This window comes from Amborella trichopoda, chromosome 5 (assembly GCF_054954075.1).
Source record: "Amborella trichopoda isolate Santa Cruz 75 chromosome 5, AtrichopodaSantaCruz75HAP2 v2.0, whole genome shotgun sequence".
Lineage (NCBI taxonomy): Eukaryota > Viridiplantae > Streptophyta > Magnoliopsida > Amborellales > Amborellaceae > Amborella > Amborella trichopoda.
This window is the reverse complement of record NC_142340.1, coordinates 22,905,432-22,921,876: the sequence shown is the minus strand read 5'-3', so window position 1 is coordinate 22,921,876 and position 16,445 is coordinate 22,905,432. Positions and strand designations below refer to the sequence as shown.

The 16,445-nt window shown below is 35.3% G+C and overlaps 2 long non-coding RNA genes across 2 annotated transcripts; one reads left to right on the top strand and one right to left on the bottom strand.

Annotated features, from left to right (window-relative positions):
• Positions 1–677: 677 nt before the first annotated feature.
• Positions 678–2,161, top strand: LOC148782024 (uncharacterized). The gene is made up of 2 exons (XR_016056086.1): positions 678–966; positions 1,771–2,161. It is a non-coding gene; the product is annotated as an uncharacterized LOC148782024 (long non-coding RNA).
• A 6,607-nt stretch (positions 2,162–8,768) lies between these two features.
• On the bottom strand, positions 8,769–10,799 carry LOC105421480 (uncharacterized). Its single transcript, XR_002282737.2, has 3 exons — positions 10,316–10,799; positions 9,923–10,185; positions 8,769–9,323 (listed from the first exon to the last, which is right to left on the bottom strand). It is a non-coding gene; the product is annotated as an uncharacterized LOC105421480 (long non-coding RNA).
• Positions 10,800–16,445: the final 5,646 nt, after the last annotated feature.

The window sequence follows — 16,445 nt, the reverse complement described above, 5'->3', positions numbered from 1 at the left end:
TAATATGGGAGTTAAAATTGATTGGGTAAGTTAGACTTATGCCAGATTAAAGTTAATGTTGATGGGGTAGATTATTCTATGCTTATTTATTGGTACAAGTGGTTTAAGAAACATCTTGTCACTATTAAGAGAGATGTTGCCCCTTGTAAAAATGTTTCTGAAGCTATCAGAAAAGAGATTAAACAATATATGAATTTTGTAAAACAAAAATTGGAACAAAATTATTATCATTTGAATAGATCTATTTCTACTACTTCTAAAAGAAGTGATCCGGATTGGAAGTATGGTTAACCCAAAACCGAACGATAAAAATTGTGTAAGGTGTAATTTTTGTGAAAAAGATATTAATAGTGATATTAACCGATTCAAGAAACATCCTGTTAGTATTAAAGGGAATATTGCTTTTTATAAATGGATTTTTGAAGCTATTCAGGATGAGATTAAATAATTTTTGAATCTAAAAGAACCAGAAAATGATGAAAATAAGCTTTGTTTTATGGAAATATCTTTTCCAAGTTCTTCTAGAATTGGTGATCCAAGTTGGAAGTATGGTTATAACCCAAATCCAAATGGTAAAAATCATATTAAATGTAATTATTGTGAAATGATACTAATAGAGACATTTATCTATTTAAAAAACATCTTGTCGGTATTAAAAGGGATGTTGCCCCGTGTAGAAATATTCCTGAGGCTACAAAAGAAGAAATTATACAATATTTGAGTTCAAGGAGGTACAAAAAGATGGAAAATAGTAGAGCAGCCAAGATCCTATGACCTCATTTGCACATAGTAAGAGGGAGGTAGAAGAAGAGGAGGAAGAGACAGATTCAGAAGAAACAGAGGAGGACGAGCCTTATATTGAAAAAGGAGATGATTTTGATAATGATGGCCTCAAATCTGATGCATACGATGAGACTTACCTTATTCTTTTTTCTTATGATGACGACTAAAGACTCTTAGTGTTAGGTATTGACTATTGTATCCTTGACTGTATATTTTTTAAATTTTTATATATTTTTATTTATAGTTTCTACTTTTTAGTTTCTAGTTCTATTATCTAATTTTTATGTATACAGTCTAATCTACAGTGTATCAGACTATCAGTATATGCTTGCATGATTTTACTATTTTAACATTGTATGAAAATATGAATTGTGGTCTTATGGATTATCAAAATTCTCTTCTCAACTTTTTTTTTTTTTTTTTCAACTGGGATTATGATCTTATGGATTATTAAAATTCTTATGGATTATGGTTTTATGGATTATCAAAAATTTTATGGATTAATCATTATTAGTCATAACATTTTGTTTTTTTTCAACTGGACCACCTAAATTTTGGATGCCCACCTAAGCGTTGGGCAGCCTGGAACCCCATGGCCACCTGGACGCTGCCTACGCTTTTTTAAACATTGGGAGCTGATTTCCTTATTTTAAAGTTTTCTTCTTTGAAGGAAAAAAAAAAAAACTAGATTTGTAAAGCTATACTCGATTAAAAAATTCTGGTTTTAATGAATTCTTACTAGAAAAAATGAACTAAGCAGAAAAATGAACTAAGCAGTGAAATAGATTGGAACGCGCCTGCCATTGCTTTGTGTGGCTTTGCGCCCCGACATGTGTCGTGCACCTGTATGTGTTTGTTTGTGAGTGAGTGAGTGAGTGAGAGAGAGAGTGTCCAAATTGTCATATGCTGAACCCGTGCATGCTGACATACACGTACATGTGGACAAATATCAGGATGTTAACTTAATACATTGCTCGGGTTTTGCAGATTGAGATGGCATCTTTGTTTGAGCATCACCTGAAGCACTGATTCATCCCTCTGTGCCCCACCTTTCTCTTGCCGAAATCCATTGTTTCAGTCTCTCCCAGTCTTAAAATGCAGCGAGCAATGCAGCGAGCCCCTTTATCCATTACTTCATGAGACGGGCCTTCTTTCTTCTTTAGCTTGTGATTTGATCCCAAAATACAAGAGGGTCGAGACAAAGAGCTCCATATCAGTAGACAATGGCATTTGATTCCTTTTTGCAGAGGCCCAAAAAATTGAGTTAATGTAAACTAAGCATGGCTTGGGTGGTGTGAAGTGTAGGAATGAGAAGGTTTCACAATCAAGGAACTGTTGTGTATGATTGTCTTTTTTATAAGTATCGTCATTTGAGATATTCCTTGGTTTGTTGCAGGGGTTTAAAAAATGAATCGGTGACCCGGATCGGACACTTCAAAAACTCTCTCGGATCTGTGAATCGGCGATTCGAATCGAGAATCGGTCGGATTCAACTTTTTAAAAAATCCAAAATGATTATTTAAATTCATTATAAGTGTTGTTTTTTAAGAATTCAATAAGAAATGGGAGTACTCCATGAAGAGCTTTTATTTTTTTGCATCTATATGTGAATATTGAGATGTTCTTTTTCTCTAAGAACTACTGTTAACTATTAAATTTACATCAAGCATAAGATTATGATGGATGAATGGACTATAGTACAACATGGATTAAATCGATGAAAAAATGGCCACCAAAATCTCGAATTGGTAGAAAACCCTAATCCATTGAAACAAAATCTAAAATTATTACAACCTAATTGATTATATTATTATATACTGAAATTGAAATTGTTGGTTTACATTTTATAATTATTTTATTTTACAAATAATAAGAAATCTAAAATATCTTATAATATCATCTAAATTAACATATATTATTGATAATTGTAAAAAAAAAAAGAGGATATTATATAATTCATAATACAAATAAATTAATAAATAAAATAAAAGATTTGATTATCAATGTAGAAATTATTAGAATGCGTACCAATTTTTGAAATAACACTTTATTTTTTCAAAAATCTAATTTTTTAGGTTTCTAGAATAAATTTAGTAGAAGAGATTGTTGAGAGAGAGAGATTTAAATGGTCTCATTGTATGAACCATATCTTTAAATTAATATTCCTAAATTTATGTTAAAGGCCACTCTGTTATAAAAATAAAAAAATATAGTTAGACCATTTATTCCTAAGTGAAAAAAAAAAATCTAACAATAGGCATTCAAATATGAGAGAGAAAAAAAGAGCCAACATGCTCCAAGCCTATATTTTATTACTTTTATATATCTAAATTAATTTAAGCTTACGATGATCACAACTCAAATGCGTGTTTGAAAAGCATGATACTTGTTGTATTACCTTTTATTTTATTTTTTGATAAGAAATACTTGTTGAATATTATACTGAAATTGAAATAGTTGGTTTACATTTTATAATCCGTACAAATAATAACAAATTTAAAATATCTTATAATATCATCTAATTTAAAATATATTACTAACAACTGCAAGAAAAAATAGTATATTATATAATTTATAATGCAAATAAATTAATAAATAAAATAAAATATTTTAGTTATCAATATAGAAATTATTATAATGCGTACCAATTTTCAAAATAACACTTTAATTTTTCAAAAATCTAATTTTTTAGGTCTCTAAAATAAATTTAGCCGAAGAGATTGTTAATAGAGAGAGAGACTTTCATATAAAAAAAATAGAGAGAGAAAGAGATTTTAAATGGCCTCATTGTATGAACCCTGTCTTTAAATTAATATTCTTAAATTTATGTTAAAGGCCACCAAGTTATAAAAATAAAAAATATAATTAAACCATTTATTCTTAAGTGAAAAAAAATCTAACAATAGGCATTCATATATGAAAGAGAGAAAAACAACCGACATGCTCCAAGCCTATATTGTATTACTTTTACAAATCTAATTTAAGCTTACAATAATCGCAGCTTAAATGCGTGCTTGAAAAGCATGATACTTGTTGTATTACTTTTTATTTTATTTTTTTGACATGAAATACTTGTTGTATTATCTTTTTTTTTTTTGACAAAAAAATTAATAAAATTTGTATTACTTTTTTATTTTTTTTTTGAATTTTTTGTTGCATTACTTTTTATTTTTACTTTTATTTTCTTTTACCAACATTTTATTTTCATAACAAGAAAAACATTTTTTACCAACCTTTTATAAACATTTTTTACCAACGTTTTATTTTTATTTTTTTTAACAAGAAAAACAAATAAGGACCTTCAAGGTGTAAGACATAAGCGGTAACCAACTGGCACCACAACACCACTTGCTGCTTTACCTTTGATAATAAAAATATATATTCGTATTAGCTTACATTACCATGGTTAAATCCCACGTTGAAAAACTAAAATAAGTTTGAGGGAAATAAAATCCTCCTCAATACCCAATCTCCAAAAAGGTGCTTAGAAAGCATGATAAACGTGAGCAATGTGCTCAAAATTGCTAGGGGCTTGAGGTACACGTGGTCAGTTATGGTTTGCTACAGATGTACGTGGCCTTAATGTCAAAAGGTCCCAAATTTAAAAAAAATTTACAAAAATGCATATGTCACCGTGACATCTCTCTTTAAAATTACAAAAATGCATGTGTCACCATGACATCTCTCTCTAAAATTACAAAAAATGCATGTGTCACCATGACATCTCTCTATATAGCGCGAGATTGTGGGTGGCCGTAATGTCTTAATTATATTCCAAATTTTAAAAAAATTGTTAGCACCAGGTTGTGGGTGGCCATAATGTCCTAATTGTTCCAAATTTAAATTTTAAAAAAATTATTGTGGTTGGCCGTAATGTCATAATCGTTCCACATTTTAAAAAAATTGCAAAAATACCTGTTCCAAATTTTAAAAAAATTACAAAAATGCCTTTGATCGTAATGTCCAAATTGTGCCGTAATATCATAATTGTTTCAAATTTAAAAAAAAATTACAAAAATACCTTTGATGACATCACAAATTATGGGTACGTGGTCGTAATGTCCTAATCGTTCCATTTTAAAAAAATTGTTAGCACCAGATTGTGGGTGGCCGTAGTGTTCTAATTGTTCCAAATTTAAATTTTAAAAAAATTGTTGTGGGTGGCCATAATGTCATAATTGTTCCAAATTTAAAAACAAATTACAAAAATGCCTTTGATGACATCACATATTGTAAAAAAAATTGTTGTGGGTGGCCGTAATGTCATAATTGTTCCAAATTTTAAAAAAAATTACAAAAATGCCGTTGATGACATCACAGATTGTGGGTGGCCGGTCGAAATGTCCTAATTGTTCCAAATTTTAAAAAAATTGTTAGCACTAGATTGTGGGCGGCCGTAATGTCCTAATTGTTCCAAATTTAAATTTTAAAAAAATTGTTGCGGGTGGCCGTAATGTCATAATTGTTCCAAATTTAAAAAAATTTACAAAAATACCTTTGATGACATCACAGATTGTTCGTAATGTCCTAATTGTTCCAAATTTAAAAAAAATTGTTGTGCGTAGCCGTAATGTCCTAATTGTTCCAAATTTAAAAAAAATTGTGAAAAATTAAATTGTAAAAAATTGTAGTGGGTGGTCTTAATTGTTCCAAATTTTAAGAAAATTGTAATGGCCGGCCGTAATGTCCTAATTGTTCCAATTTTTTAAAAATTACAAAAATGCCTTTAATGACATCTATATATCACACCCTTGATGACATCATAATACATACGTGGCGCTAAGTGCTTGAGGTACAGGTGGGCAGCTAGAGGTACACGTGTACATGTGGCCAGCCGGGGGTACACGTGGCTAGCTGTGGTTTGGTAGACATGTGGGTGGAAATGCATTAGGGGCTTGAGGTACACGTAGCCAGCTGTGGTTTGATAGAGATATGGGTGGAAATGCGCTAGGGGCTTACGGTACATGTGGTCAGCTGTGGTTTCATAGAGATGTGGGTGGAAATGCCGTTGATGACATCTATATACCACACCCTAGATGACATCATAGTACATACGTGGCATTAGGGCTTGAGGTACACCTAGCCAGCTGTCGTAGGTACACGTGGCCAAGTGTGGTTTGATAGATATGTCGGTGGCCGTGGTGCTAGGGGCTTGAGGTACACGTGGCCAGTTGTGATTTGATAGAGATGTGGGTGGTCATGATGTAATAATTGTCCCAAATTTTTAAAAAATTACAAAATTGCCTTATAGAGATGTGGGTGTCCGTAATGTCATAATTGTCCCAAATTTTAAAAAATTACAAAAATGCCTTTAAAGACATCTCTATATAGCACCAGATTGTGGGTGGCCTTAATGTCCTAATTTGTTCAAAATTTTAAAAAAATTATTGTGGGTGGCCGTAATGTCCTAATTGTTCCAAATTTTAAAAAATTACAAAAATGCCCTTGATGACATGGCATAATGTCCTAATTATTCCAAATTTTAAAAAATTACAAAAATGCCCTTGATGACATCCATATATCACACCCTTGATGACATCATAATAACACAAATATGGCCAGATCCTCGAAAAAAACTGTCTTCTTTTTTTATGCACAATTGTGTTAGCTTGTGCACAATTGAGCACCTACTATTTGCCATACGTTCCCCCAAACACGTGCGTAATAAGTTCAACCAAATTGCCCTCCGTACGAAGTTCAGTGCACTTGCGCACCGCGCGGGCTCAACTCAACTCATGCGAGTCACGCGAAAATCATGTCTTTTTTTGTGCGCAACTATGGCTACTTGTGCACCATTGTTCACCGTACTATTTGCCCCACCTTGCCCCACACATGTGCGCAAGAGATGCCACCAAATTACCCTCCGTACGAAGTATAGTGCACATGCGTACCGCGCACGCTCAACTCAATACGCGTGATTCACGTGAAAACCGTTCCTTTTTTTACACGCAAATATGATGGCTTGAGCACAATTGTGCATCCTACTATTTGTCCCACGTTCCCCCAAATACATGCACAAGAAGTGCCACCAAATTTCTCTCCGTATGAAGTTTAGTGCACATGTGCACCGCACTCGCTCAACTCAACGCATGCAATTCGCGCGAAAACCATGTCTTTTTTTTTGCACGCAATTGTAGCGCCATGTGCATAATTGTGCACCCTACTATTTGCCCTACATTCCCCCAAACACGTGCACAAGAATTGCCACCAAATAGCCCTCGGTACAAAGTTCACTGTGCATGGCTCAACTCAAACCGTACGATTTGCGCTAAAACCGTGGCCTTTTTTTCCACGTAATTGTAGCGGCTGGTGCACCATTATGCACCCTACTATTTGTCCAATGCTCCCCCAAACCCTTGCGCATGAAGTGCCATCAAATTGCCCTCCGTAAGAGGTTTAGTGCGCATGCGCACTCCACGTGCTCAACTCAATGCGTGCGATTGGCATGAAACCCGTGCCGTTTTTTTGCACGGAATTGTGGTGGCTTTGGCACAATTGTGCATCCCACTATGTGCCCCACGTTCCCCCAAACACGTGCACAAAGAGGGCCACCATATAGCCCTCCGTATGAAATTGAGTACACATGAGCAACCCGTGCTCTCCACTCATCGCGAGCGATTCGCGCAAAAACCGTGCTGTTTTTTTGCGCGCAATTGTGGCGGCTTCAAGACAATAGTGCACCCCACAATTTGTCCTACGTTTCCCCAAATACGTTCGCAAGACGTGACACCATATTGCCCTCCGTACAAAGTTCAGTGCATATGGGCACCGCGCGCACTCAACTCAACGCAAGCGATTTGCAAGAAAACTGTACCATTTTTTTGCACGCAATTGTGGCGGCTTTGTGCACAATTGTGCACCCTACTATTTGCCCAAAGTTCCCTTAAACACGTGCGCAAGATGTGCCACCAAATTGCCCTCCGTATGAAGTTCAAAGCATTTGCGAACCACGCAGGCTCCACTAAACTCGTTCGATTCGCACGAAAACCGCGCTTTTGTTTTGCACGCAATTTTGGTGGCTTGAGCACAATTCTGCACCCTACTATTTACCCCACGTTCCCCCAAACATGTGCGCAATAAGTTCCACTAAATTGCCATTCGTAAGAAGTTTAGTGCACATGCGCACCGCGCGCTCAACTCAATGAGTACGATTCAGGCGAAAACCGTGCCTTTTTTTGTGCGCAATTGTGGCTGTCTGTACCCAATTGTAAAACCTAGTACTGGCACCATGTTTCCCTAAACACGTGCGCGAGAAGTGCCACCAAATAGTTCTCCGTACGAAGTTCACTGCACATATGCTCCGCGTGCGCTCAACTCAACGTATGCAATTTGCACGAAAACCGTGCCACTTTCTTCCTCGCAATTGTGGCGGCTTATGCACCATTGTGCACCCTACTATTTGGCCCATGTTCCCCAAAACACGTGCGCAAAATATGCCACCAAATTACCCTCCGTATGAAGTTTAGTGCATATGCACACCACGGCGCTCAACTCAACTCGTGCAATTCACGCGAAAACCATGCCATTTTTTTGCGCGTAAGTGTGGTGCCTTATGCACAATTATGCACCCTACTATTTGCCCCACGTTCCCCCAAACACGTGCATAAGAAGTGCCACCAAATTTTCCTTCGTACGAAGTTAAGTGCACATGCGCACCGCGCGTGCTCCACTCATCGCCAGGGATTCATACGAAAATCGTGCCGTTTTTTTGTGCACAATTGTGGTGGCTTGAACACAATTGTGCACCTTACCATTTGCCCCACGTTCCCTCGAACACTTATCCTAGTTGTTCCAAATTTAAAAAAATTACAAAATGCCCCTTGATGACATCTATATACCACACCCTCGATGACATCATAATAACACAAACATGACCGGATCCCCGGAACAGCCTAGCTCGCGATACTTACAAAACTATCATTAGAATATAATAACACAAACATGGCCAGCGTAGACGATACTCGATCCGGATCAGATCGATGTTATTTTAACTGTACAAAACTATCATTAGAATATGCTAGGGGGGAACAAGCAACAAATGTTTGTCTAATTATAACAAAGAAAACTGATAGAATATGTTAGGGAGAACCAGCAACAAATGTTTGTCTAATTATAACAAAGAAAACATGTTTGAGCTTGGGAGCATTCTACAGATAACTTGTTCTCTGAATAACAGAGAAAATGATTCATAGCAAAGTTGAGTAACTCACTTGGCCATAAGCAAACATGCAACTGTTGTATCCACATGCAATTCTCCACCATTGGAAACCTAGCCACTTTGAATAGGCTCTCCTTTCATTCAACGAATTCGTTCCATGTATGTGGCAACTGAGACCAACATGCATGCAAATGTTAGAGAAAGGGAAACAGAGTAAGCATGTTACCTGGCTAACAAACTCATCGGTTACAAGGTTATAACTAAAACAAGTCTCAGGATGTCCAATCCAAATAAGAGATTGGACACTGTGCTATTCAATACATCTGTTGTAGCTGTGAAGAGGAATCTCAGAACTACTTGAAGACCTGATAAGAATCACCACCTGCACAAATCACAAACAAAAGCGTAGCACCCAACTATTTTCAAAAGCATTTCTTTCCATGAAGAAATTCAAGCAATCATAAAGATGCTTCAACTACAAAATAAAAAATAAAAGAAAGAAAAAATGGATTAAGTGACGCTGACCAACAATTCTAATTTGTTGGTGTTGCAAAAAGAATTAAGATGAATCCAAAATAAAAGATTCAGATATTCAGATAATCAAACCGATGCTTTGACCCCAAGTGAAAAGGAGAGAGAGAGAGAGAGAGAGAGAGAGAGAGAGAGAGAAGCTTTCAGGGAGTGCTAGCCAACCATTGCTAATTTGTTGGTGTGGCAAAAATATTGAGACAAACCATTGGGTTTGTTAAATCACTATTATATCAATAAAAAAATCGAAAACCAAAATCAAATTATCATTGATTCTCAAACACTAATCAACATAAAAGAATTTCACAGTGCCTCCAAATGGTTCAATGATTTCTCATTATCGTGCCAAAGTTGAACACATAAGAGAAATTTGCATCAACTTGAACACACTGCAAACCAAGAATACAAAACAAGCAAAAAAACGAAAAATAAATAATCAAACTCAACAAATACCTGAACATTGTGGCCTTTCCAGAAAGATGGATCTCTTGAACCTCAGATCCACCATCATGGCTCTCCCTCTATCTAATGCTACAAATTGGTTGAACTAGCGACTCTTTTGAAGCAGATTTCGCCAAAGCAGGTGAACATTTGACCTCTGATGAGGGCACAGGCGCTTCCTGAAACCCGAACCTATTTCTAAAAGCACTTGCTGTCTCTGAAAAAGTCGGCATTTTCTCTGTGTACTCAAGAAGAAGCCCTCTAACTGCAAAATACTAGAAATCCAAAGCCACAAGAATGTAAAACACGAGAACGTAGGGTTTTGGAAGGCCATAAAAATACAAATAAATGGTAGAAAAAAAGAAATTAACAGTTAAAATTGCAGATAAAGGCTCAAAACGTTACCCGGAATATATCAGAGAGAGACAGGTGAGAGAGCAGTGTCAAGTGGGTTAGAGAGAGAAAGGTGAGAGGTTTGCGGGGGGAAGGAGAGGTATGGGTTTTTAGAGAGAGAGAGATATGATCGTTATTTGGGTGGGTTACAAAGAGGGGTGTGAGGTTTGCAGAAGAGGGGTTTGGGCTCTGAGAGAGACGAGATTTGCAAAGGAGGGGTTGGGGGTTGAGGTTTGGGGAGAGAGAGAGAGACTAAGTTTGCAGAAGAGGGGGTTGGTTTTTTGGAGAGACAGAAACGATGTTTTAGGTTAGAGAAGAGAAGAGAAGAGAGAGAGAGGGAGGGGATTTCGAAAAGGGGCGCCATGAAAAATAAGACCTGATGTGCAGAAAAATATAACAAAAAAAGAAAAAAAAGAGAAAGCAACCGGCTGCCTGAACCATTTCAGCCGGTTGCTTCGGCACCAATCTGGACGATCTCTAAAGATCTAGGGTGACCACCTTATTTAAAAGATAAATAGTCTCACGCAGTGTTTAAAAAAACGTCGAGTCGAACCAGACTCGCCCGGTTCGACTCGGGAATCGCCATAGACGGATTGAATCGGCGAAAAAAACGGGAATCGTCCGGTTCTAGAGAGAACCGGACGATTCTGTTCAGTGACTCATCGATTCACTGTACGGACTCGCCGATTTCATACAGTGAATCGGCGAGTCCCGTACGGATTTTTTGTTTTGTAATCCATGATAGATTTTTTTATAATACTTGATCGATTTTTTTGTAATCCATGAGCGAATTTTTTTTTTTTTTTTGTAATCCATGATCGAATTTTTTGTTTTTGTAACCCATGATAGAATTTTTTGTAATCCATGATCGAATTTTTTGTAATCCATGATCGAAATGTTTGTTTTTATTTCTTCTAATCCATGATCGAATTTTTTGTTTTTTGTTTTTTTTTTGTAACCCATGATAGAATTTTTTGTAATCCATGATCGAATGTTTTGTAATACATGATCGAAATGTTTGTTTTTTTTTGTAATCCATGATTGAAATGTTTGTTTTTTTTTGTAATCCATGATCAAAATGTTTGTTTTTTTTTTTGTAATCCATGATCGAATTTTTTGTTTTTTGCTTTTTTTGTAACCCATGATAGAGTTTTGTAATCCATGATTGAATTTTTTGTAATCCATGATCGAATTGTTTTTTTCTTTTTTTGTAATCCACGATTAAATTTTTTGTTTTTTTTTGTTTGTTTTTTTTTGTAATCCATGATCGAATTTTATGTAATCCATGATCGAATTTTTTGTAATCCATGATTGAATTTTTTGAAAATTTGTGATTTATTTTTTTTAATCCATGATCGAATTTTTTTTTGTAATCCATGATAGAATTTTTTGAAAATTTGTGATTTTTTTTTTTAATCCATGATCGAATTTTTTTTTGTAATCCATGATAGAATTTTTTGAAAATTTGTGATTTTTTTTTTTTAATCCATGATTGATTTTTTTGAAAATTTGTTTTTTTTTTTTTTAATCTATATTATTCAAAGAGAAAATGACAGAGATGATGATTTTGAGGCCACCCTATCCCAGCCATATTATTCACATATCGAGTCCCAACAGCAACAGTGTAGGGATGAGCGCGACAGTGCAGGTGAGCATGAAGGATGGATAATCTTCGGGGATTTTGGATTGGGAACACAACAAAACACTAACACTCAGGGATTTGGGAATAGTCAGACGCCTACTAATATCATTCGTTTTTAGATCGAATCAATGAATTGTTAAACGAATTCAATCAATGGCACCAACGTGACCAAGAAGAACAATAACGTCGTCTATCATTTTATTTTTAGATCATATGTTACTAATTTTATGCTTTATTGTAGTCCATATATGTTGATATACTTATTCCATGATAATTATATGTTTATCCTTTTGTGTGATGTAAATTAAATGCTGAATGGCGATTCATGTAGGGAAAGAACATATCAATATTCGCATATTCATTCAAAAACATGAAAATTCTTAATGGAGTACCTTCATTTCTTATTGAATTCCTAAAAAACAATATTTATAATGAATTTTAATAATTTTTTCGGATTTTTTTTAAGTTTTATTCTGACCGATTCACCTGATTCGCCGATCCGGATCGCCGATTCGCCGATCCGGATCGGTTTTTTGGAAGCCCGATCCGAATCACCGATCCGTTTTTTAAACCATCGGTCTCACGGCATACATCCCCTATCCGAGATAAAAAATGCTACGTTGACTCTCTCTAACCCTAAAATCTCTCTTTCAAAATATCTCTCGTTTAGTTGGCCTCTCACTTTCTCATAAAACTTCCCACAAAAAAATAGAGTTCCCGCATCTAACTTCAAAATCTGAGTCAAGAGGTGCTAATGGGTGGGTGCGTAGAGTGAACTCGTGACTGATGAGAGAGAGCAAGTTTTTAGATGATGAGTGAGAGAGAAAACCAATTTCATTCCCTCCAATGTACAAGAACTAGAGACAGAAACACTAACTAATTTTCAGCGAGAATTCCATATAAAGTATTTTTTTTTCTTTTTTTTTAACAGTAACGTACAACTTATCATTAATTTATATATAAAATACAAGATGCTCAAGCAAAGACACAATATTACATAAATGTAGTAACCAATAGAGAGGGAGTATAGATTCCTCCTTTGGCAAGAATATCGGCATTTTCATTCGCCTCTCTATAACATTGTTGGACCGTTGCCATAGAGGTTGATGAAATATCTCAAATTTGATGAAAAATAGTTCTTAATCTCCAAGGAATTTGGGCCTTTCTTCTACTCCAGACAATAACATTTTTCGAGTCTCCTTCGATAATACTGCCCCCATTCAAAGTGCATAGCAATTTCAAACCTTCTAATAAACCATATGCTTCGTCCTCATTTGCTGTTGTGATACCACAAGGACCCGAGTAAGAAAATATAATATGGCCCAAATTATTTCTAATGAGTCCACCATAGCCGACTGGCCTTGGATTGCTAAGTGAACTTCCATCAAAATTAAGTTTGAAGGAATTCACTGGTGGTGGTATCCAAACAACTTTACCACGAGTGTTGGTGGTAACACCCACAGTCGCCACTGCCAAATGATTGCTAATTGTAAGACTTTTAGAATAAAGCTACTATCCTTATGTGCAAGGAACCAATCAGCTACAACTGACAAAATATTCGATTTTAATGTAGACAGATCTGCATTTATACTATAAAAAACTCTTCTATTTCTTTCCTTCCACTTATACTATCAAAGACTTTTAATGTAGACAGATCAACACTTATACAATATTAGTATAAACACCTCCACTAGCCTCATTAACAGATGCTAGTTGGTTTAAAGCTTTTAAGAAAACCTCAGGGAAAAGGTATTTCAATGGGTCATCTTCAATCCATTTGTTAAATCAAAAAAGTGGATTCTCTATTTCCAACTATTTTTCGGAATTACCGTAGATATATAGATCTCTCATAGTCAATACCTCTCTAAACATGGGACAAACTTGTCTTGTTTTTTGGACTTTTAATGAGACCAAAGTTCAAATCCATTATATATTTTTCTCTTAGAACAAGCACCCAAAAAGACTCGGGTTATGTATGGATCATCCACCACCATTTTACTACAAACACTAAGTTCATATGTTTCAGTCTCCTAACACTCAATCCCTCATCCTTCATTGGTCTACAAACTTTTTTCCAACTCACTAAATAAAATCTCTTCCTTCTTATGTCATCTCTTCCAAGAAATTTCTCATATTTTTCTCCAGTTGTTTTTCAACTTCTTTTGGCATCTTAAATAAAGACATAAAATAGATTGGGAGGTGAGATAAAGTGGATTTAATCAACGTATATCTTCCTCCCATAGAAAGACTTTTAGCTTTCCAAGTGTTCAGTTTCTTGTCAAATCTCTCCACCACCGGATCCCAAATTGATATTGAAAGCCTCGAATCCACTAGGGGAATTCTTAAATAAGTACAAGGTAAGGTTTTAACACTACAACCTAATAAATGTGTCATTCTTGATGCTACCATTTGTGGATAGCTAATACCAATGAGCTTGGTTTTACTCAAATTAACTTTAAGTCCAGTTGAGAGTTCCACACTTTTCAAGAAAATCCATAGGCAAGAGATTTCTTTAACCATGATATCACAAAATATAATGGTATCATCAACATACTGTAAATATGATACTATAAGACCATTATTACCAATATTAACACCTGATATAATCATTTACACTGTCAATCCATTAAGCATGACATTGAAACTCTCAGCTACCAAAGTATATAAAAAAAATGAAAGAGGGTCCCCTTGTCTCAATCCTCTTGATCCTATGAAAAAACCAGTTGCTTTGCCATTAACAATAACTGAAAAATGGGTAGAGGACTGACAACCGTCAATCCACAATCTCCATATTGAACGAAATTCCATTTTAGCCGTGATACTGTGTAGTATCCCTCAATTAACCTTATCATATGCCTTCTCAAAGTCTAGCTTACAAATAAGGTCCGGTTTGTCATCCTTGATTCTTGAATGGATACATTCTTGCGCAACCAAAATACTATCCATAATTTACCTATCCTTTAAGAATAATGATTGTGATCCTTTAATAATCATGTGAATCACCTTGCGCAGTCTATTAGCTAAAATCTTTGCAATGATTTTATAAAGACCGCCAATAAGATTAATAGGTCGAAAGTATTTGATCTTTGCAATGACATTTTTCTTTGGAATTAAAGCAATAAAAGGGGAATTCATGGCAATATTAATTTTACTCATCCAATAAAATTTTTTCAATAACTGAACAATATCATCTTTCAAAATATCTCAAAAAGATTGAAAAAACGCCATTGGGTATCCATTTGGGCCAAAAGCCTTATCTCTGCCTAGGCTAAAGACTGCATCTCTAATTTATTGCTTTTCAAAATTTCTCTCCAACCACTTAGCTTGTTCTAACGGTAACCTATTAAAATGTAGATCTTGAATGGATAGTTGAATCTCATTATCGGTCCATGAGACTTCTTGAAATGATCAACCAGGGCCCTTTCAATCTCTGACATGTTGTCATAGTCTATTTTTTCAATACAGAGGTTTTGAATTGAGTTACCCATTTTTCTTGCATTAGCAATGGCATGGAAGAATCTCGTGTTTTTATCGCCCTCCTTGAGCCATTTCACACGAGATCTTTGTCTTTAACGAATTTCCTCCAATTTAAGCAACTATTTATACATAGCCACCCATAAGCTTCTGTCTCTGAATTGATCATGTGTTAGAGCACCTCTCATAACTGAACATTATCTAACTCCTATATATGAGACTTTGTTAGCCCGATTTTAGATTGTAAATTTCCCCAAACATTCATCTTCTATGTAATAATCATTTGGCTCAATAGTTTGAGCTTATTTGAAATTTGCAAAAACCTTTCCAACCATCAATAGTAGTATTTTTCCAAAAATCTTCAATTAGGTTGAGTAAAGATCTCTCTGATAGCCGAGCCAATTCAAATCTAAATGGGGATGATCTAGACAAAAAACCGTTAGTGTTAAGGAGAAGAGGGATATGATTAGAAGAAGTTTTTGGTAGGGCTTTCACACTTATTTTTGGGAAACGAGTAACAAACTCATAAGAAACAATAAACATGTGTAACCTTATATCAAAATAGGATATTGTAAATTATGTTACTTTGATGAAAAGATATGGTAGACTGTTAGCTTATGCGATGTATTTGCTAAAGAATTGTGCTACATGACTCCATGTTATGACACCTACATAAATCTTGGGGGATGGTTATAAATGGCATTGTATAGGCCGGAATACATGATGTTTGATTTGCTTACTGGGTTCTATAGCTCATTGCTTTAATTTTCTCTGTGCAGAGCAATAGCCTGCAGTTTGTTAAAGCGAGCAGCTAGGTAAATCGTGGCTGGCGGTTGAAGATTCGGGCTTGGCAAGAAAAGCTTCATTCTGATAGTAGATGTCTAATGGCAGTGGCCATATAGTTATTTTGTTTGAAGTCTTGCATTATGTTGTTGGGCCTGTAGTGCCTTAGACTTGATTATAATAAATTTTTGGAGCTTGTATATATAAATTGGTTTTATTTTTGTCCAGTTCTTTGTACCCTTG